General features: G+C 37.2%; 62 non-coding genes across 62 annotated transcripts; all 62 read right to left on the bottom strand.

The window, feature by feature from the left end:
* Positions 1-68: 68 nt before the first annotated feature.
* Trnaf-gaa (transfer RNA phenylalanine (anticodon GAA)) lies at positions 69-141 on the bottom strand. Its single transcript has one exon. It is a non-coding gene; the product is annotated as a tRNA-Phe (tRNA).
* Positions 142-287: 146 nt separating this feature from the next.
* Trnaf-gaa (transfer RNA phenylalanine (anticodon GAA)) lies at positions 288-360 on the bottom strand. The gene has a single exon. It is a non-coding gene; the product is annotated as a tRNA-Phe (tRNA).
* A 146-nt stretch (positions 361-506) lies between these two features.
* On the bottom strand, positions 507-579 carry Trnaf-gaa (transfer RNA phenylalanine (anticodon GAA)). Its single transcript has one exon. It is a non-coding gene; the product is annotated as a tRNA-Phe (tRNA).
* A 146-nt stretch (positions 580-725) lies between these two features.
* Trnaf-gaa (transfer RNA phenylalanine (anticodon GAA)) lies at positions 726-798 on the bottom strand. Its single transcript has one exon. It is a non-coding gene; the product is annotated as a tRNA-Phe (tRNA).
* A 146-nt stretch (positions 799-944) lies between these two features.
* On the bottom strand, positions 945-1,017 carry Trnaf-gaa (transfer RNA phenylalanine (anticodon GAA)). Its single transcript has one exon. It is a non-coding gene; the product is annotated as a tRNA-Phe (tRNA).
* Positions 1,018-1,163: 146 nt separating this feature from the next.
* On the bottom strand, positions 1,164-1,236 carry Trnaf-gaa (transfer RNA phenylalanine (anticodon GAA)). The gene has a single exon. It is a non-coding gene; the product is annotated as a tRNA-Phe (tRNA).
* A 146-nt stretch (positions 1,237-1,382) lies between these two features.
* Trnaf-gaa (transfer RNA phenylalanine (anticodon GAA)) lies at positions 1,383-1,455 on the bottom strand. Its single transcript has one exon. It is a non-coding gene; the product is annotated as a tRNA-Phe (tRNA).
* Positions 1,456-1,601: 146 nt separating this feature from the next.
* Trnaf-gaa (transfer RNA phenylalanine (anticodon GAA)) lies at positions 1,602-1,674 on the bottom strand. The gene has a single exon. It is a non-coding gene; the product is annotated as a tRNA-Phe (tRNA).
* Positions 1,675-1,820: 146 nt separating this feature from the next.
* Trnaf-gaa (transfer RNA phenylalanine (anticodon GAA)) lies at positions 1,821-1,894 on the bottom strand. The gene has a single exon. It is a non-coding gene; the product is annotated as a tRNA-Phe (tRNA).
* A 146-nt stretch (positions 1,895-2,040) lies between these two features.
* Trnaf-gaa (transfer RNA phenylalanine (anticodon GAA)) lies at positions 2,041-2,113 on the bottom strand. The gene has a single exon. It is a non-coding gene; the product is annotated as a tRNA-Phe (tRNA).
* A 146-nt stretch (positions 2,114-2,259) lies between these two features.
* On the bottom strand, positions 2,260-2,332 carry Trnaf-gaa (transfer RNA phenylalanine (anticodon GAA)). The gene has a single exon. It is a non-coding gene; the product is annotated as a tRNA-Phe (tRNA).
* A 146-nt stretch (positions 2,333-2,478) lies between these two features.
* Trnaf-gaa (transfer RNA phenylalanine (anticodon GAA)) lies at positions 2,479-2,551 on the bottom strand. The gene has a single exon. It is a non-coding gene; the product is annotated as a tRNA-Phe (tRNA).
* A 146-nt stretch (positions 2,552-2,697) lies between these two features.
* Trnaf-gaa (transfer RNA phenylalanine (anticodon GAA)) lies at positions 2,698-2,770 on the bottom strand. Its single transcript has one exon. It is a non-coding gene; the product is annotated as a tRNA-Phe (tRNA).
* Positions 2,771-2,916: 146 nt separating this feature from the next.
* Trnaf-gaa (transfer RNA phenylalanine (anticodon GAA)) lies at positions 2,917-2,989 on the bottom strand. The gene has a single exon. It is a non-coding gene; the product is annotated as a tRNA-Phe (tRNA).
* Positions 2,990-3,135: 146 nt separating this feature from the next.
* Positions 3,136-3,208, bottom strand: Trnaf-gaa (transfer RNA phenylalanine (anticodon GAA)). The gene has a single exon. It is a non-coding gene; the product is annotated as a tRNA-Phe (tRNA).
* Positions 3,209-3,353: 145 nt separating this feature from the next.
* Trnaf-gaa (transfer RNA phenylalanine (anticodon GAA)) lies at positions 3,354-3,426 on the bottom strand. Its single transcript has one exon. It is a non-coding gene; the product is annotated as a tRNA-Phe (tRNA).
* A 146-nt stretch (positions 3,427-3,572) lies between these two features.
* On the bottom strand, positions 3,573-3,645 carry Trnaf-gaa (transfer RNA phenylalanine (anticodon GAA)). Its single transcript has one exon. It is a non-coding gene; the product is annotated as a tRNA-Phe (tRNA).
* A 146-nt stretch (positions 3,646-3,791) lies between these two features.
* Trnaf-gaa (transfer RNA phenylalanine (anticodon GAA)) lies at positions 3,792-3,864 on the bottom strand. The gene has a single exon. It is a non-coding gene; the product is annotated as a tRNA-Phe (tRNA).
* Positions 3,865-4,009: 145 nt separating this feature from the next.
* Trnaf-gaa (transfer RNA phenylalanine (anticodon GAA)) lies at positions 4,010-4,082 on the bottom strand. The gene has a single exon. It is a non-coding gene; the product is annotated as a tRNA-Phe (tRNA).
* A 146-nt stretch (positions 4,083-4,228) lies between these two features.
* Trnaf-gaa (transfer RNA phenylalanine (anticodon GAA)) lies at positions 4,229-4,301 on the bottom strand. Its single transcript has one exon. It is a non-coding gene; the product is annotated as a tRNA-Phe (tRNA).
* Positions 4,302-4,447: 146 nt separating this feature from the next.
* Trnaf-gaa (transfer RNA phenylalanine (anticodon GAA)) lies at positions 4,448-4,520 on the bottom strand. Its single transcript has one exon. It is a non-coding gene; the product is annotated as a tRNA-Phe (tRNA).
* Positions 4,521-4,666: 146 nt separating this feature from the next.
* On the bottom strand, positions 4,667-4,739 carry Trnaf-gaa (transfer RNA phenylalanine (anticodon GAA)). Its single transcript has one exon. It is a non-coding gene; the product is annotated as a tRNA-Phe (tRNA).
* Positions 4,740-4,885: 146 nt separating this feature from the next.
* On the bottom strand, positions 4,886-4,958 carry Trnaf-gaa (transfer RNA phenylalanine (anticodon GAA)). The gene has a single exon. It is a non-coding gene; the product is annotated as a tRNA-Phe (tRNA).
* Positions 4,959-5,104: 146 nt separating this feature from the next.
* Trnaf-gaa (transfer RNA phenylalanine (anticodon GAA)) lies at positions 5,105-5,177 on the bottom strand. The gene has a single exon. It is a non-coding gene; the product is annotated as a tRNA-Phe (tRNA).
* A 146-nt stretch (positions 5,178-5,323) lies between these two features.
* Positions 5,324-5,396, bottom strand: Trnaf-gaa (transfer RNA phenylalanine (anticodon GAA)). The gene has a single exon. It is a non-coding gene; the product is annotated as a tRNA-Phe (tRNA).
* Positions 5,397-5,542: 146 nt separating this feature from the next.
* Positions 5,543-5,615, bottom strand: Trnaf-gaa (transfer RNA phenylalanine (anticodon GAA)). Its single transcript has one exon. It is a non-coding gene; the product is annotated as a tRNA-Phe (tRNA).
* Positions 5,616-5,761: 146 nt separating this feature from the next.
* On the bottom strand, positions 5,762-5,834 carry Trnaf-gaa (transfer RNA phenylalanine (anticodon GAA)). Its single transcript has one exon. It is a non-coding gene; the product is annotated as a tRNA-Phe (tRNA).
* Positions 5,835-5,980: 146 nt separating this feature from the next.
* Positions 5,981-6,053, bottom strand: Trnaf-gaa (transfer RNA phenylalanine (anticodon GAA)). Its single transcript has one exon. It is a non-coding gene; the product is annotated as a tRNA-Phe (tRNA).
* Positions 6,054-6,199: 146 nt separating this feature from the next.
* On the bottom strand, positions 6,200-6,272 carry Trnaf-gaa (transfer RNA phenylalanine (anticodon GAA)). The gene has a single exon. It is a non-coding gene; the product is annotated as a tRNA-Phe (tRNA).
* A 146-nt stretch (positions 6,273-6,418) lies between these two features.
* Positions 6,419-6,491, bottom strand: Trnaf-gaa (transfer RNA phenylalanine (anticodon GAA)). Its single transcript has one exon. It is a non-coding gene; the product is annotated as a tRNA-Phe (tRNA).
* Positions 6,492-6,636: 145 nt separating this feature from the next.
* Positions 6,637-6,709, bottom strand: Trnaf-gaa (transfer RNA phenylalanine (anticodon GAA)). The gene has a single exon. It is a non-coding gene; the product is annotated as a tRNA-Phe (tRNA).
* Positions 6,710-6,855: 146 nt separating this feature from the next.
* Trnaf-gaa (transfer RNA phenylalanine (anticodon GAA)) lies at positions 6,856-6,928 on the bottom strand. The gene has a single exon. It is a non-coding gene; the product is annotated as a tRNA-Phe (tRNA).
* Positions 6,929-7,074: 146 nt separating this feature from the next.
* On the bottom strand, positions 7,075-7,147 carry Trnaf-gaa (transfer RNA phenylalanine (anticodon GAA)). Its single transcript has one exon. It is a non-coding gene; the product is annotated as a tRNA-Phe (tRNA).
* A 146-nt stretch (positions 7,148-7,293) lies between these two features.
* Positions 7,294-7,366, bottom strand: Trnaf-gaa (transfer RNA phenylalanine (anticodon GAA)). Its single transcript has one exon. It is a non-coding gene; the product is annotated as a tRNA-Phe (tRNA).
* A 146-nt stretch (positions 7,367-7,512) lies between these two features.
* Trnaf-gaa (transfer RNA phenylalanine (anticodon GAA)) lies at positions 7,513-7,585 on the bottom strand. The gene has a single exon. It is a non-coding gene; the product is annotated as a tRNA-Phe (tRNA).
* A 146-nt stretch (positions 7,586-7,731) lies between these two features.
* Positions 7,732-7,804, bottom strand: Trnaf-gaa (transfer RNA phenylalanine (anticodon GAA)). Its single transcript has one exon. It is a non-coding gene; the product is annotated as a tRNA-Phe (tRNA).
* Positions 7,805-7,950: 146 nt separating this feature from the next.
* On the bottom strand, positions 7,951-8,023 carry Trnaf-gaa (transfer RNA phenylalanine (anticodon GAA)). The gene has a single exon. It is a non-coding gene; the product is annotated as a tRNA-Phe (tRNA).
* Positions 8,024-8,169: 146 nt separating this feature from the next.
* Positions 8,170-8,242, bottom strand: Trnaf-gaa (transfer RNA phenylalanine (anticodon GAA)). The gene has a single exon. It is a non-coding gene; the product is annotated as a tRNA-Phe (tRNA).
* Positions 8,243-8,388: 146 nt separating this feature from the next.
* Positions 8,389-8,461, bottom strand: Trnaf-gaa (transfer RNA phenylalanine (anticodon GAA)). Its single transcript has one exon. It is a non-coding gene; the product is annotated as a tRNA-Phe (tRNA).
* Positions 8,462-8,607: 146 nt separating this feature from the next.
* On the bottom strand, positions 8,608-8,680 carry Trnaf-gaa (transfer RNA phenylalanine (anticodon GAA)). The gene has a single exon. It is a non-coding gene; the product is annotated as a tRNA-Phe (tRNA).
* Positions 8,681-8,826: 146 nt separating this feature from the next.
* Trnaf-gaa (transfer RNA phenylalanine (anticodon GAA)) lies at positions 8,827-8,899 on the bottom strand. The gene has a single exon. It is a non-coding gene; the product is annotated as a tRNA-Phe (tRNA).
* A 146-nt stretch (positions 8,900-9,045) lies between these two features.
* On the bottom strand, positions 9,046-9,118 carry Trnaf-gaa (transfer RNA phenylalanine (anticodon GAA)). The gene has a single exon. It is a non-coding gene; the product is annotated as a tRNA-Phe (tRNA).
* Positions 9,119-9,264: 146 nt separating this feature from the next.
* On the bottom strand, positions 9,265-9,337 carry Trnaf-gaa (transfer RNA phenylalanine (anticodon GAA)). The gene has a single exon. It is a non-coding gene; the product is annotated as a tRNA-Phe (tRNA).
* A 146-nt stretch (positions 9,338-9,483) lies between these two features.
* Positions 9,484-9,556, bottom strand: Trnaf-gaa (transfer RNA phenylalanine (anticodon GAA)). Its single transcript has one exon. It is a non-coding gene; the product is annotated as a tRNA-Phe (tRNA).
* A 146-nt stretch (positions 9,557-9,702) lies between these two features.
* Trnaf-gaa (transfer RNA phenylalanine (anticodon GAA)) lies at positions 9,703-9,775 on the bottom strand. Its single transcript has one exon. It is a non-coding gene; the product is annotated as a tRNA-Phe (tRNA).
* Positions 9,776-9,921: 146 nt separating this feature from the next.
* On the bottom strand, positions 9,922-9,994 carry Trnaf-gaa (transfer RNA phenylalanine (anticodon GAA)). The gene has a single exon. It is a non-coding gene; the product is annotated as a tRNA-Phe (tRNA).
* A 146-nt stretch (positions 9,995-10,140) lies between these two features.
* On the bottom strand, positions 10,141-10,213 carry Trnaf-gaa (transfer RNA phenylalanine (anticodon GAA)). The gene has a single exon. It is a non-coding gene; the product is annotated as a tRNA-Phe (tRNA).
* A 146-nt stretch (positions 10,214-10,359) lies between these two features.
* Trnaf-gaa (transfer RNA phenylalanine (anticodon GAA)) lies at positions 10,360-10,432 on the bottom strand. The gene has a single exon. It is a non-coding gene; the product is annotated as a tRNA-Phe (tRNA).
* Positions 10,433-10,578: 146 nt separating this feature from the next.
* On the bottom strand, positions 10,579-10,651 carry Trnaf-gaa (transfer RNA phenylalanine (anticodon GAA)). Its single transcript has one exon. It is a non-coding gene; the product is annotated as a tRNA-Phe (tRNA).
* Positions 10,652-10,797: 146 nt separating this feature from the next.
* On the bottom strand, positions 10,798-10,870 carry Trnaf-gaa (transfer RNA phenylalanine (anticodon GAA)). Its single transcript has one exon. It is a non-coding gene; the product is annotated as a tRNA-Phe (tRNA).
* A 146-nt stretch (positions 10,871-11,016) lies between these two features.
* On the bottom strand, positions 11,017-11,089 carry Trnaf-gaa (transfer RNA phenylalanine (anticodon GAA)). Its single transcript has one exon. It is a non-coding gene; the product is annotated as a tRNA-Phe (tRNA).
* Positions 11,090-11,235: 146 nt separating this feature from the next.
* Positions 11,236-11,307, bottom strand: Trnaf-gaa (transfer RNA phenylalanine (anticodon GAA)). Its single transcript has one exon. It is a non-coding gene; the product is annotated as a tRNA-Phe (tRNA).
* Positions 11,308-11,453: 146 nt separating this feature from the next.
* On the bottom strand, positions 11,454-11,526 carry Trnaf-gaa (transfer RNA phenylalanine (anticodon GAA)). Its single transcript has one exon. It is a non-coding gene; the product is annotated as a tRNA-Phe (tRNA).
* Positions 11,527-11,672: 146 nt separating this feature from the next.
* On the bottom strand, positions 11,673-11,745 carry Trnaf-gaa (transfer RNA phenylalanine (anticodon GAA)). Its single transcript has one exon. It is a non-coding gene; the product is annotated as a tRNA-Phe (tRNA).
* A 146-nt stretch (positions 11,746-11,891) lies between these two features.
* Trnaf-gaa (transfer RNA phenylalanine (anticodon GAA)) lies at positions 11,892-11,964 on the bottom strand. The gene has a single exon. It is a non-coding gene; the product is annotated as a tRNA-Phe (tRNA).
* Positions 11,965-12,110: 146 nt separating this feature from the next.
* Trnaf-gaa (transfer RNA phenylalanine (anticodon GAA)) lies at positions 12,111-12,183 on the bottom strand. The gene has a single exon. It is a non-coding gene; the product is annotated as a tRNA-Phe (tRNA).
* Positions 12,184-12,329: 146 nt separating this feature from the next.
* Trnaf-gaa (transfer RNA phenylalanine (anticodon GAA)) lies at positions 12,330-12,402 on the bottom strand. Its single transcript has one exon. It is a non-coding gene; the product is annotated as a tRNA-Phe (tRNA).
* A 146-nt stretch (positions 12,403-12,548) lies between these two features.
* Positions 12,549-12,621, bottom strand: Trnaf-gaa (transfer RNA phenylalanine (anticodon GAA)). The gene has a single exon. It is a non-coding gene; the product is annotated as a tRNA-Phe (tRNA).
* A 146-nt stretch (positions 12,622-12,767) lies between these two features.
* Positions 12,768-12,840, bottom strand: Trnaf-gaa (transfer RNA phenylalanine (anticodon GAA)). The gene has a single exon. It is a non-coding gene; the product is annotated as a tRNA-Phe (tRNA).
* A 146-nt stretch (positions 12,841-12,986) lies between these two features.
* Trnaf-gaa (transfer RNA phenylalanine (anticodon GAA)) lies at positions 12,987-13,059 on the bottom strand. The gene has a single exon. It is a non-coding gene; the product is annotated as a tRNA-Phe (tRNA).
* A 146-nt stretch (positions 13,060-13,205) lies between these two features.
* On the bottom strand, positions 13,206-13,278 carry Trnaf-gaa (transfer RNA phenylalanine (anticodon GAA)). Its single transcript has one exon. It is a non-coding gene; the product is annotated as a tRNA-Phe (tRNA).
* Positions 13,279-13,424: 146 nt separating this feature from the next.
* On the bottom strand, positions 13,425-13,497 carry Trnaf-gaa (transfer RNA phenylalanine (anticodon GAA)). Its single transcript has one exon. It is a non-coding gene; the product is annotated as a tRNA-Phe (tRNA).
* Between the last annotated feature and the right edge of the window lie 1,091 nt (positions 13,498-14,588).

The raw sequence follows: 14,588 nt of genomic DNA, 5'->3' as shown, positions 1-14,588 counted from the left end.
CCGAGTTTTCATCTAAAATCACTCATCAATTTGATTAAAATACGAGGTTTGGTTTCCCCTTACACACATGCCGAAACCCGGGATTGAACCAGGGACCTTTAGATCTTCAGTCTAACGCTCTCCCAACTGAGTTATTTCGGCTTGCTTTTTAAGATTCTTGGTTTCACTTGTACATTCTTTACTACATTTACTTAAGAAAATGTAAATAACAGACAATATCCGAGTTTTCATCTAAAATCACTCATCAATTTGATTAAAATACGAGGTTTGGTTTCCCCTCACACACATGCCGAAACCCGGGATTCAACCAGGGACCTTTAGATCTTCAGTCTAACGCTCTCCCAACTGAGCTATTTCGGCTTGCTTTCTAACATTCTTTGTTTCACTTGTACATTCTTTACTACATTTACTTAAGAAAATGTAAATTACAGACAATATCCGAGTTTTCATCTAAAATCACTCATCAATTTGATTAAAATACGAGGTTTCGTTTCCCCTCACACACATGCCGAAACCCGGGATTGAACCAAGGACCTTTAGATCTTCAGTCTAACGCTCTCCCAACTGAGCTATTTCGGCTTGCTTTCTAACATTCTTGGTTTCACTTGTACATTCTTTACTACATTTACTTTAGAAAATGCAAATTACAGACAATATCCGAGTTTTCATCTAACATCACTCATCAATTTGATAAAAATACGACGTTTGGTTCCCCCTCACACACATGCCGAAACCCGGGATTGAACCAGGGACCTTTAGATCTTCAGTCTAACGCTCTCCCAACTGAGCTATTTCGGCTTGCTTTCTAACATTCTTGGTTTCACTTGTACATTCTTTACTACATTTACTTAAGAAAATGCAAATTACAGACAATATCCGAGTTTTCATCTAAAATCACTCATCAATTTGATTAAAATACGAGGTTTGGTTTCCCCTCACACACATGCCGAAACCCGGGATTGCACCAGGGACCTTTAGATCTTCAGTCTAACGCTCTCCCAACTGAGCTATTTCGGCTTGCTTTCTAACATTCTTGGTTTCACTTGTACATTCTTTACTACATTTGCTTAAGAAAATGTAAATTACAGACAATATCCGAGTTTTCATCTAAAATCACTCATCAATTTGATTAAAATACGAGGTTTGGTTTCCCCTCACACACATGCCGAAACCCGGGATTGAACCAGGGACCTTTAGATCTTCAGTCTAACGCTCTCCCAACTGAGGTATTTCGGCTTGCTTTCTAAGATTCTTGGTTTCACTTGTACATTCTTTACTACATTTACTTAAGAAAATGTAAATTACAGACAATATCCGAGTTTTCATCTAAAATCACTCATCAATTTGATTAAAATACGAGGCTTGGTTTCCCCTCACACACATGCCGAAACCCGGGATTGAACCAGGGACCTTAAGATCTTCAGTCTAACGCTCTCCCAACTGAGGTATTTCGGCTTGCTTTCTAACATTCTTGGTTTCAGTTGTACATTCTTTACTACATTTACTTAAGAAAATGTAAATTACAGACAATATCCGAGTTTTCATCTAAAATCACTCATCAATTTGATTAAAATACGAGGTTTGGTTTCCCCTCACACACATGCCGAAACCCGGGATTGAACCAGGGACCTTTAGATCTTCAGTCTAACGCTCTCCCAACTGAGCTATTTTTGCTTGCTTTCTAACATTCTTGGTTTCACTTGTACATTCTTTACTACATTTACTTAAGAAAATGTAAATTACAGACAATATCCGAGTTTTCATCTAAAATCACTCATCAATTTGATTAAAATACGAGGTTTGGTTTCCCCTCACACACATGCCGAAACCCGGGATTGAACCAGGGACCTTTAGATCTTCAGTCTAACGCTCTACCCAACTGAGTTATTTCGGCTTGCTTTCTAAGATTCTTGGTTTCACTTGTACATTCTTTACTACATTTACTTAAGAAAATGTAAATTACAGACAATATCCGAGTTTTCATCTAAAATCACTCATCAATTTGATTAAAATACGAGGTTTCGTTTCCCCTCACACACATGCCGAAACCCGGGATTGAACCAGGGACCTTTAGATCTTCAGTCTAACGCTCTCCCAACTGAGCTATTTCGGCTTGCTTTCTAAGATTCTTGGTTTCACTTGTACATTTTTTACTACATTTACTTAAGAAAATGTAAATTACAGACAATATCCGAGTTTTCATCTAAAATCACTCATCAATTTGATTAAAATACGAGGTTTGGTTTCCCCTCACACACATGCCGAAACCCAGGATTGAACCAGGGACTTTTAGATCTTCAGTCTAACGCTCTCCCAACTGAGCTATTTCGGCTTGCTTTCTAACATTCTTGGTTTCACTTGTACATTTTTTACTACATTTGCTTAAGAAAACGTAAATTACAGACAATATCCGAGTTTTCATCTAAAATCACTCATCAATTTGATTAAAATACGAGGGTTGGTTTCCCCTCACACACATGCCGAAACCCGGGATTGAACCAGGGACCTTTAGATCTTCAGTCTAACGCTCTCCCAACTGAGCTATTTCGGCTTGCTTTTTAAGATTCTTGGTTTCACTTGTACATTCTTTACTACATTTACTTAAGAAAATGTAAATTACAGACAATATCCGAGTTTTCATCTAAAATCACTCATCAATTTGATTAAAATGCGAGGTTTGGTTTCCCCTCACACAGATGCCGAAACCAAGGATTGAACAAGGGACCTTTAGATCTTCAGCCTAACGCTCTCCCAACTGAGCTATTTCGGCTTGCTTTTTAAGATTCTTGGTTTCACTTGTACATTCTTTACTACATTTACTTAAGAAAATGTAAATTACAGACAATATCCGATTATTCATCTAAAATCACTCATCAATTTGATTAAAATACGAGGTTTGGTTTCCCTTCACACACATGCCGAAACCCGGGATTGAACCAGGGACCTTTAGATCTTCAGTCTAACGCTCTCCCAACTGGGCTATTTCGGCTTGCTTTTTAAGATTCTTGGTTTCACTTGTACATTCTTTACTACATTTACTTAAGAAAATGTAAATTACAGACAATATCCGAGTTTTCATCTAAAATCACTCATCAATTTGATTAAAATACGAGGTTTGGTTTCCCCTCACACACATGCCGAAACCCGGAATTGAACCAGGGACCTTTAGATCTTCAGTCTAACGCTCTCCCAACTGAGCTATTTCGGCTTGCTTTCTAAGATTCTTGGTTTCACTTGTACATTCTTTACTACATTTACTTAAGAAAATGTAAATTACAGACAATATCCGAGTTTTCATCTAAAATCACTCATCAATTTGATTAAAATACGAGGTTTGGTTCCCCTCACACACATGCCGAAACCCGGGATTGAACCAGGGACCTTAAGATCTTCAGTCTAACGCTCTCCCAACTGAGCTATTTCGGCTTGCTTTCTAACATTCTTGGTTTCACTTGTACATTCTTTACTACATTTACTTAAGAAAATGTAAATTACAGACAATATCCGAGTTTTCATCGAACATCACTCATCAATTTGATAAAAATACGAAGTTTGGTTTCCCCTCACACACATGCCGAAACCCGGGATTGAACCAGGGACATTTAGATCTTCAGTCTAACGCTCTCCCAACTGAGCTATTTCGGCTTGCTTTCTAAGATTCTTGGTTTCACTTGTACATTTTTTACTACATTTACTTAAGAAAATGTAAATTACAGACAATATCCGATTATTCATCTAAAATCACTCATCAATTTGATTAAAATACGAGGTTTCGTTTCCCCTCACACACATGCCGAAACCCAGGATTGAACCAGGGACCTTTAGATCTTCAGTCTAACGCTCTCCCAACTGAGCTATTTCGGCTTGCTTTCTAACATTCTTGGTTTCACTTGTACATTTTTTCTACATTTGCTTAAGAAAACGTAAATTACAGACAATATCCGAGTTTTCATCTAAAATCACTCATCAATTTGATTAAAATACGAGGTTTGGTTTCCCCTCACACACATGCCGAAACCCAGGATTTAACCAGGGACCTTTAGATCTTCAGTCTAACGCTCTCCCAACTGAGCTATTTCGGCTTGCTTTTTAAGATTCTTGGTTTCACTTGTACATTCTTTACTACATTTACTTAAGAAAATGTAAATTACAGACAATATCCGAGTTTTCATCTAAAATCACTCATCAATTTGATTAAAATACGAGGTTTGGTTTCCCTTCACACACATGCCGAAACCCGGGATTGAACCAGGGACCTTTAGATCTTCAGTCTAACGCTCTCCCAACTGAGCTATTTCGGCTTGCTTTTTAAGATTCTTGGTTTCACTTGTACATTCTTTACTACATTTACTTAAGAAAATGTAAATTACAGACAATATCCGAGTTTTCATCTAAAATCACTCATCAATTTGATTAAAATACGAGGGTTGGTTTCCCCTCACACACATGCCGAAACCCAGGATTGAACCAGGGACCTTTAGATCTTCAGTCTAACGCTCTCCCAACTGAGCTATTTCGGCTTGCTTTCTAACATTCTTGGTTTCACTTGTACATTCTTTACTACATTTACTTAAGAAAATGTAAATTACAGACAATATCCGAGTTTTCATCTAAAATCACTCATCAATTTGATTAAAATACGAGGTTTGGTTTCCCCTCACACACATGCCGAAACCCGGGATTGAACCAGGGACCTTTAGATCTTCAGTCTAACGCTCTCCCAACTGAGCTATTTCGGCTTGCTTTTTAAGATTCTTGGTTTCACTTGTACATTCTTTACTACATTTACTTAAGAAAATGTAAATTACAGACAATATCCGAGTTTTCATCTAAAAATACTCATCAATTTGATTAAAATACGAGGTTTGGTTTCCCCTCACACACATGCCGAAACCCGGGATTGAATCCGGGACCTTTAGATCTTCAGCCTAACGCTCTCCCAACTGAGCTATTTCGGCTTGCTTTCTAAGGTTCTTGGTTTCACTTGTACATTCTTTACTACATTTACTTAAGAAAATGTAAATTACAGACAATATCCGAGTTTTCATCTAAAATCACTGATCAATTTGATTAAAATACGAGGTTTCGTTTCCCCTCACACACATGCCGAAACCCAGGATTGAACCAGGGACCTTTAGATCTTCAGTCTAACGCTCTCCCAACTGAGCTATTTCGGCTTGCTTTCTAACATTCTTGGTTTCACTTGTACATTTTTTACTACATTTGCTTAAGAAAACGTAAATTACAGACAATATCCGAGTTTTCATCTAAAATCACTCATCAATTTGATTAAAATACGAGGTTTGGTTTCCCCTCACACACATGCCGAAACCCGGGATTGAACCAGGGACCTTTAGATCTTCAGTCTAACGCTCTCCCAACTGAGCTATTTCGGCTTGCTTTTTAAGATTCTTGGTTTCACTTGTACATTCTTTACTATATTTACTTAAGAAAATGTAAATTACAGACAATATTCGAGTTTTCATCTAAAATCACTCATCAATTTGATTAAAATACGAGGTTTGGTTTCCCCTCACACACATGCCGAAACCCAGGATTGAACAAGGGACCTTTAGATCTTCAGCCTAACGCTCTCCCAACTGAGCTATTTCGGCTTGCTTTCTAAGATTCTTGGTTTCACTTGTACATTCTTTACTACATTTACTTAAGAAAATGTAAATTACAGACAATATCCGAGTTTTCATCTAAAATCACTCATCAATTTGATTAAAATACGAGGTTTGGTTTCCCTTCACACACATGCCGAAACCCGGGATTGAACCAGGGACCTTTAGATCTTCAGTCTAACGCTCTCCCAACTGAGCTATTTCGGCTTGCTTTTTAAGATTCTTGGTTTCACTTGTACATTCTTTACTACATTTACTTAAGAAAATGTAAATTCCAGACAATATCCGAGTTTTCATCTAAAATCACTCATCAATTTGATTAAAATACGAGGTTTCGTTTCCCCTCACACACATGCCGAAACCCGGAATTGAACCAGGGACCTTTAGATCTTCAGTATAACGCTCTCCCAACTGAGCTATTTCGGCTTGCTTTCTAACATTCTTGGTTTCACTTGTACATTCTTTACTACATTTACTTAAGAAAATGTAAATTACAGACAATATCCGAGTTTTCATCTAAAATCACTCATCAATTTGATTAAAATACGAGGTTTGGTTTCCCCTCACACACATGCCGAAACCCGGGATTGAACCAGGGACCTTAAGATCTTCAGTCTAACGCTCTCCCAACTGAGCTATTTCGGCTTGCTTTCTAACATTCTTGGTTTCACTTGTACATTCTTTACTACATTTACTTAAGAAAATGTAAATTACAGACAATATCCGATTATTCATCTAACATCACTCATCAATTTGATAAAAATACGAAGTTTGGTTTCCCCTCACACACATGCCGAAACCCGGGATTGAACCAGGGACCTTAAGATCTTCAGTCTAACGCTCTCCCAACTGAGCTATGTCGGCTTGCTTTCTAACATTCTTGGTTTCACTTGTACATTCTTTACTACATTTACTTAAGAAAATGTAAATTACAGACAATATCCGAGTTTTCATCTAACATCACTCATCAATTTGATAAAATACGAAGTTTGGTTTCCCCTCACACACATGCCGAAACCCGGGATTGAACCAGGGACCTTTAGATCTTCAGTCTAACGCTCTCCCAACTGAGCTATTTCGGCTTGCTTTCTAACATTCTTGGTTTCACTTGTACATTCTTTACTACATTTACTTAAGAAAATGCAAATTACAGACAATATCCGAGTTTTCATCTAAAATCACTCATCAATTTGATTAAAATACGAGGTTTGGTTTCCCCTAACACACATGCCGAAACCCTGGATTGAACCAGGGACCTTTAGATCTTCAGTCTAACGCTCTCCCAACTGAGCTATTTCGGCTTGCTTTCTAATATTCTTGGTTTCACTTGTACATTCTTTACTACATTTGCTTAAGAAAATGTAAATTACAGACAATATCCGAGTTTTCATCTAAAATCACTCATCAATTTGATTAAAATACGAGGTTTCGTTTCCCTTCACACACATGCCGAAACCCGGGATTGAACCAGGGACCTTTAGATCTTCAGTCTAACGCTCTCCCAACTGAGCTATTTCGGCTTGCTTTCTAACATTCTTTGTTTCACTTGTACATTCTTTACTACATTTACTTAAGAAAATGTAAATTACAGACAATATCCGAGTTTTCATCTAAAATCACTCATCAATTTGATTAAAATACGAGGTTTGGTTTCCCCTCACACACATGCCGAAACCCGGGATTGAAACAGGGACCTTTAGATCTTCAGTCTAACGCTCTCCCAACTGCGCTATTTCGGCTTGCTTTCTAACATTCTTGGTTTCACTTGTACATTCTTTACTACATTTGCTTAAGAAAATGTAAATTACAGACAATATCCGAGTTTTCATCTAAAATCACTGATCAATTTGATTAAAATACGAGGTTTGGGTTCCCCTCACACACATGCCGAAACCCGGGATTGAACCAGGGACCTTTAGATCTTCAGTCTAACGCTCTCCCGACTGAGCTATTTCGGCTTGCTTTCTAACATTCTGTGTTTCACTTGTACATTCTTTACTACATTTGCTTAAGAAAATGTAAATTACAGACAATATCCGAGTTTTCATCTAAAATCACTCATCAATTTGATTAAAATACGAGGTTTGGGTTCCCCTCACACACATGCCGAAACCCGGGATTGAACCAGGGACCTTTAGATCTTCAGTCTAACGCTCTCCCAACTGAGCTATTTCGGCTTGCTTTCTAACATTCTTTGTTTCACTTGTACATTCTTTACTACATTTACTTAAGAAAATGTAAATTACAGACAATATCCGAGTTTTCATCTAAAATCACTCATCAATTTGATTAAAATACGAGGTTTGAGTCCCCCTCACACACATGCCGAAACCCGGGATTGAACCAGGGACCTTTAGATCTTCAGTCTAACGCTCTCCCAACTGAGCTATTTCGGCTTGCTTTCTAACATTCTTGGTTTCACTTGTACATTCTTTACTACATTTACTTAGGAAAATGCAAATTACAGACAATATCCGAGTTTTCATCTAAAATCACTCATCAATTTGATTAAAATACGAGGTTTGGTTTCCCCTCACACACATGCCGAAACCCGGGATTGAACCAGGGACCTTTAGATCTTCAGTCTGACGCTCTCCCAACTGAGCTATTTCGGCTTGCTTTCTAAGATTCTTGGTTTCACTTGTACATTCTTTACTACATTTGCTTAACAAAACGTAAATTACAGACAATATCCGAGTTTTCATCTAAAATCACTCATCAATTTGATTAAAATACGAGGTTTAGTTTCCCCTCACACACATGCCGAAACCCGGGATTGAACCAGGGACCTTTAGATCTTCCGTCTAACGCTCTCCCAACTGAGCTATTTCGGCTTGCTTTCTAAGATTCTTGGTTTCACTTGTACATTCTTTACTAAATTTACGTAAGAAAATGTAAATTACAGACAATATCCGAGTTTTCATCTAAAATCACTCATCAATTTTATTAAAATACGAGGTTTCGTTTCCCCTCACACACATGCCGAAACCCAGGATTGAACCAGGGACCTTTAGATCTTCAGTCTAACGCTCTCCCAACTGAGCTATTTCGGCTTGCTTTCTAACATTCTTGGTTTCACTTGTACATTCTTTACTACATTTACTTAAGAAAATGTAAATTACAGACAATATCCGAGTTTTCATCTAAAATCACTCATCAATTTGATTAAAATACGAGGTTTGGTTTCCCCTCACACACATGCCGAAACCCGGGATTGAACCAGGGACCTTTAGATCTTCAGTCTAACGCTCTCCCAACTGAGCTATCTCGGCTTGCTTTCTAACATTCTTGGTTTCACTTGTACATTCTTTACTACATTTGCTTAAGAAAACGTAAATTACAGACAATATCCGAGTTTTCATCTGAAATCACTCATCAATTTGATTAAAATACGACGTTTGGTTTCCCCTCACACACATGCCGAAACCCGGGATTGAACCAGGGACCTTTAGATCTTCAGTCTAACGCTCTCCCAACTGAGTTATTTCGGCTTGCTTTTTAAGATTCTTGGTTTCACTTGTACATTCTTTACTACATTTACTTAAGAAAATGTAAATTACAGACAATATCCGAGTTTTCATCTAAAATCACTCATCAATTTGATTAAAATACGAGGTTTCGTTTCCCCTCACACACATGCCGAAACCCGGGATTGAACCAGGGACCTTTAGATCTTCAGTCTAACGCTCTCCCAACTGAGCTATTTCGGCTTGCTTTCTAGGATTCTTTGTTTCACTTGTACATTCTTTACTACATTTGCTTAAGAAAATGTAAATTACAGACAATATCCGAGTTTTCATCTAAAATCACTCATCAATTTGATTAAAATACGAGGTTTGGTTGCCCCTCACACACATGCCGAAACCCGGGATTGAACCAGGGACCTTTAGATCTTCAGTCTAACGCTCTCCCAACTGAGCTATTTCGGCTTGCTTTCTAGGATTCTTTGTTTCACTTGTACATTCTTTACTACATTTACTTAAGAAAATGTAAATTACAGACAATATCCGAGTTTTCATCTAAAATCACTCATCAATTTGATTAAAATACGAGGTTTGAGTCCCCCTCACACACATGCCGAAACCCGGGATTGAACCAGGGACCTTTAGATCTTCAGTCTAACGCTCTCCCAACTGAGCTATTTCGGCTTGCTTTCTAACATTCTTGGTTTCACTTGTACATTCTTTACTACATTTACTTAGGAAAATGCAAATTACAGACAATATCCGAGTTTTCATCTAAAATCACTCATCAATTTGATTAAAATACGAGGTTTGGTTTCCCCTCACACACATGCCGAAACCCGGGATTGAACCAGGGACCTTTAGATCTTCAGTCTGACGCTCTCCCAACTGAGCTATTTCGGCTTGCTTTCTAAGATTCTTGGTTTCACTTGTACATTCTTTACTACATTTGCTTAACAAAACATAAATTACAGACAATATCCGAGTTTTCATCTAAAATCACTCATCAATTTGATTAAAATACGAGGTTTAGTTTCCCCTCACACACATGCTTAAACCCGGGATTGAACCAGGGACCTTTAGATCTTCCGTCTAACGCTCTCCCAACTGAGCTATTTCGGCTTGCTTTCTAAGATTCTTGGTTTCACTTGTACATTCTTTACTAAATTTACGTAAGAAAATGTAAATTACAGACAATATCCGAGTTTTCATCTAAAATCACTCATCAATTTGATTAAAATACGAGGTTTCGTTTCCCCTCACACACATGCCGAAACCCGGGATTGAACCAGGGACCTTTAGATCTTCAGTCTAACGCTCTCCCAACTGAGCTATTTCGGCTTGCTTTCTAACATTCTTGGTTTCACTTGTACATTCTTTACTACATTTACTTAAGAAAATGTAAATTACAGACAATATCCGAGTTTTCATCTAAAATCACTCATCAATTTGATTAAAATACGAGGTTTGGTTTCCCCTCACACACATGCCGAAACCCGGGATTGAACCAGGGACCTTTAGATCTTCAGTCTAACGCTCTCCCAACTGAGCTATTTCGGCTTGCTTTCTAACATTCTTGGTTTCACTTGTACATTCTTTACTACATTTGCTTAAGAAAACGTAAATTACAGACAATATCCGAGTTTTCATCTGAAATCACTCATCAATTTGATTAAAATACGACGTTTGGTTTCCCCTCACACACATGCCGAAACCCGGGATTGAACCAGGGACCTTTAGATCTTCAGTCTAACGCTCTCCCAACTGAGTTATTTCGGCTTGCTTTTTAAGATTCTTGGTTTCACTTGTACATTCTTTACTACATTTACTTAAGAAAATGTAAATTACAGACAATATCCGAGTTTTCATCTAAAATCACTCATCAATTTGATTAAAATACGAGGTTTCGTTTCCCCTCACACACATGCCGAAACCCGGGATTGAACCAGGGACCTTTAGATCTTCAGTCTAACGCTCTCCCAACTGAGCTATTTCGGCTTGCTTTCTAGGATTCTTTGTTTCACTTGTACATTCTTTACTACATTTGCTTAAGAAAATGTAAATTACAGACAATATCCGAGTTTTCATCTAAAATCACTCATCAATTTGATTAAAATACGAGGTTTGGTTGCCCCTCACACACATGCCGAAACCCGGGATTGAACCAGGGACCTTAGATCTTCAGTCTAACGCTCTCCCAACTGAGATATTTCGGCTTGCTTTCTAGGATTCTTTGTTTCACTTGTACATTCTTTACTACATTTACTTAAGAAAATGTAAATTACAGACAATATCCGAGTTTTCATCTAAAATCACTCATCAATTTGATTAAAATACGAGGTTTGAGTCCCCCTCACACACATGCCGAAACCCGGGATTGAACCAGGGACCTTTAGATCTTCAGTCTAACGCTCTCCCAACTGAGCTATTTCGGCTTGCTTTCTAACATTCTTGGTTTCACTTGTACATTCTTTACTACATTTACTTAGGAAAATGTAAATTACAGACAATATCCGAGTTTTCATCTAAAATCACTCATCAATTTGATTAAAATACGAGGTTTGGTTTCCCCTCACACACATGCCGAAACCCGGGATTGAACCAGGGACCTTTAGATCTTCAGTCTGACGCTCTCCCAACTGAGCTATTTCGGCTTGCTTTCTAAGATTCTTGGTTTCACTTGTACATTCTTTACTACATTTGCTTAACAAAACGTAAATTACAGACAATATCCGAGTTTTCATCTAAAATCACTCATCAATTTGATTAAAATACGAGGTTTAGTTTCCCCTCACACACATGCTTAAACCCGGGATTGAACCAGGGACCTTTAGATCTTCCGTCTAACGCTCTCCCAACTGAGCTATTTCGGCTTGCTTTCTAAGATTCTTGGTTTCACTTGTACATTCTTTACTAAATTTACGTAAGAAAATGTAAATTACAGACAATATCCGAGTTTTCATCTAAAATCACTCATCAATTTTATTAAAATACGAGGTTTCGTTTCCCCTCACACACATGCCGAAACCCGGGATTGAACCAGGGACCTTTAGATCTTCAGTCTAACGCTCTCCCAACTGAGCTATTTCGGCTTGCTTTCTAACATTCTTGGTTTCACTTGTACATTCTTTACTACATTTACTTAAGAAAATGTAAATTACAGACAATATCCGAGTTTTCATCTAAAATCACTCATCAATTTGATTAAAATACGAGGTTTGGTTTCCCCTCACACACATGCCGAAACCCGGGATTGAACCAGGGACCTTTAGATCTTCAGTCTAACGCTCTCCCAACTGAGCTATTTCGGCTTGCTTTCTAACATTCTTGGTTTCACTTGTACATTCTTTACTACATTTGCTTAAGAAAACGTAAATTACAGACAATATCCGAGTTTTCATCTGAAATCACTCATCAATTTGATTAAAATACGACGTTTGGTTTCCCCTCACACACATGCCGAAACCCGGGATTGAACCAGGGACCTTTAGATCTTCAGTCTAACGCTCTCCCAACTGAGTTATTTCGGCTTGCTTTTTAAGATTCTTGGTTTCACTTGTACATTCTTTACTACATTTACTTAAGAAAATGTAAATTACAGACAATATCCGAGTTTTCATCTAAAATCACTCATCAATTTGATTAAAATGCGAGGTTTCGTTTCCCCTCACACACATGCCGGAACCCGGGATTGAACCAGGGACCTTTAGATCTTCAGTCTAACGCTCTCCCAACTGAGCTATTTCGGCTTGCTTTCTAGGATTCTTTGTTTCACTTGTACATTCTTTACTACATTTGCTTAAGAAAATGTAAATTACAGACAATATCCGAGTTTTCATCTAAAATCACTCATCAATTTGATTAAAATACGAGGTTTGGTTGCCCCTCACACACATGCCGAAACCCGGGATTGAACCAGGGACCTTTAGATCTTCAGTCTAACGCTCTCCCAACTGAGCTATTTCGGCTTGCTTTCTAGGATTCTTTGTTTCACTTGTACATTCTTTACTACATTTACTTAAGAAAATGTAAATTACAGACAATATCCGAGTTTTCATCTAAAATCACTCATCAATTTGATTAAAATACGAGGTTTCGCTTCCCCTCACACACATGCCGAAACCCGGGATTGAACCAGGGACCTTTAGATCTTCAGTCTAACGCTCTCCCAACTGAGCTATTTCGGCTTGCTTTCTAGGATTCTTTGTTTCACTTGTACATTCTTTACTACATTTACTTAAGAAAATGTAAATTACAGACAATATCCGAGTTTTCATCTAAAATCACTCATCAATTTGATTAAAATACGAGGTTTCGTTTCCCCTCACACACATGCCGAAACCCGGGATTGAACCAGGGACCTTTAGATCTTCAGTCTAACGCTCTCCCAACTGAGCTATTTCGGCTTGCTTTCTAGGATTCTTTGTTTCACTTGTACATTCTTTACTACATTTACTTAAGAAAATGTAAATTACAGACAATATCCGAGTTTTCATCTAAAATCACTCATCAATTTGATTAAAAAACGGGGATTTGCTTTCCATGCACGCATACCGCATATAGTTATTGCAATTATTGTCATTATTGTCATTATTGTTGTTGTTGTTGTTGTGATGATGATGATGATGATGATGATGATGATGATGATGATGATGATAATGATGATGATTATGATGATGATGATGATGATGATGATGATGATGATGATGATGATGATGATGATGATGATGATGATGATGATGATTGAGAAGAAGAAGAAGAAGAAGAAGAAGAAGAAGAAGAAGAAGAAGAAGAAGAAGAAGAAGAAGAAGAAGAAGAAAAGAGGATAGCGGTAGTGCTGTGACTGCTGTGCTACGCGATGCATTTTTGTTATTTGTTATATATTAGTATTTTTTTTTCATGATAATTACTTAATGACCTAGTATTGTTTTTCTGAAAACAATATGTATAAAAAACCTAGTCCTGTTATTAATCTTAACAAATATTCGCGCATATAATAATTACCCTTGGATCGTTTATCACTATGAATTTTGTTTCAAATTAGGATACATTTTTATCGTACCTTTTTTTTTGTTTTGTTTTAAATACATTTTTTGAATGATTCATTTGAAATAAATAATTTAAGTTCAATTGTTGTAATGGAAATATATTCTTTATTTTCGCAACACATAAAAGCAAAGCATATCAAGACGAAAAACAAAATGATTAATCCATGGGAGATAACTCAGATATTTAAACATGATTTATTTCCCTTGTATATTTCAAAAATCGGCGGCACTTTTGCATTACATGGATGACGCCATTTTAAGGGGGTTGTAACTCTAATTTCTTCTTGGTCAAACATTATGGCAAATAAATAACAAATATGTTTTTTTTTTTTCGAACATAAAATGTTTGAAAACTAAAACATAATGGTGTGACAATGTATCAATATATATTTTTAAAAACGTTTATTAAATTGTCCGCATAAGAAAACATAATTTTAATAAAACATTTT

Source organism: Euprymna scolopes, chromosome 28, assembly GCF_053919585.1.
Source record: "Euprymna scolopes isolate OS-2025 chromosome 28, ASM5391958v1, whole genome shotgun sequence".
Classification (NCBI taxonomy): Eukaryota; Metazoa; Mollusca; class Cephalopoda; order Sepiida; family Sepiolidae; genus Euprymna; species Euprymna scolopes.
This window is presented reverse-complemented; position numbering and strand designations above follow the sequence as displayed.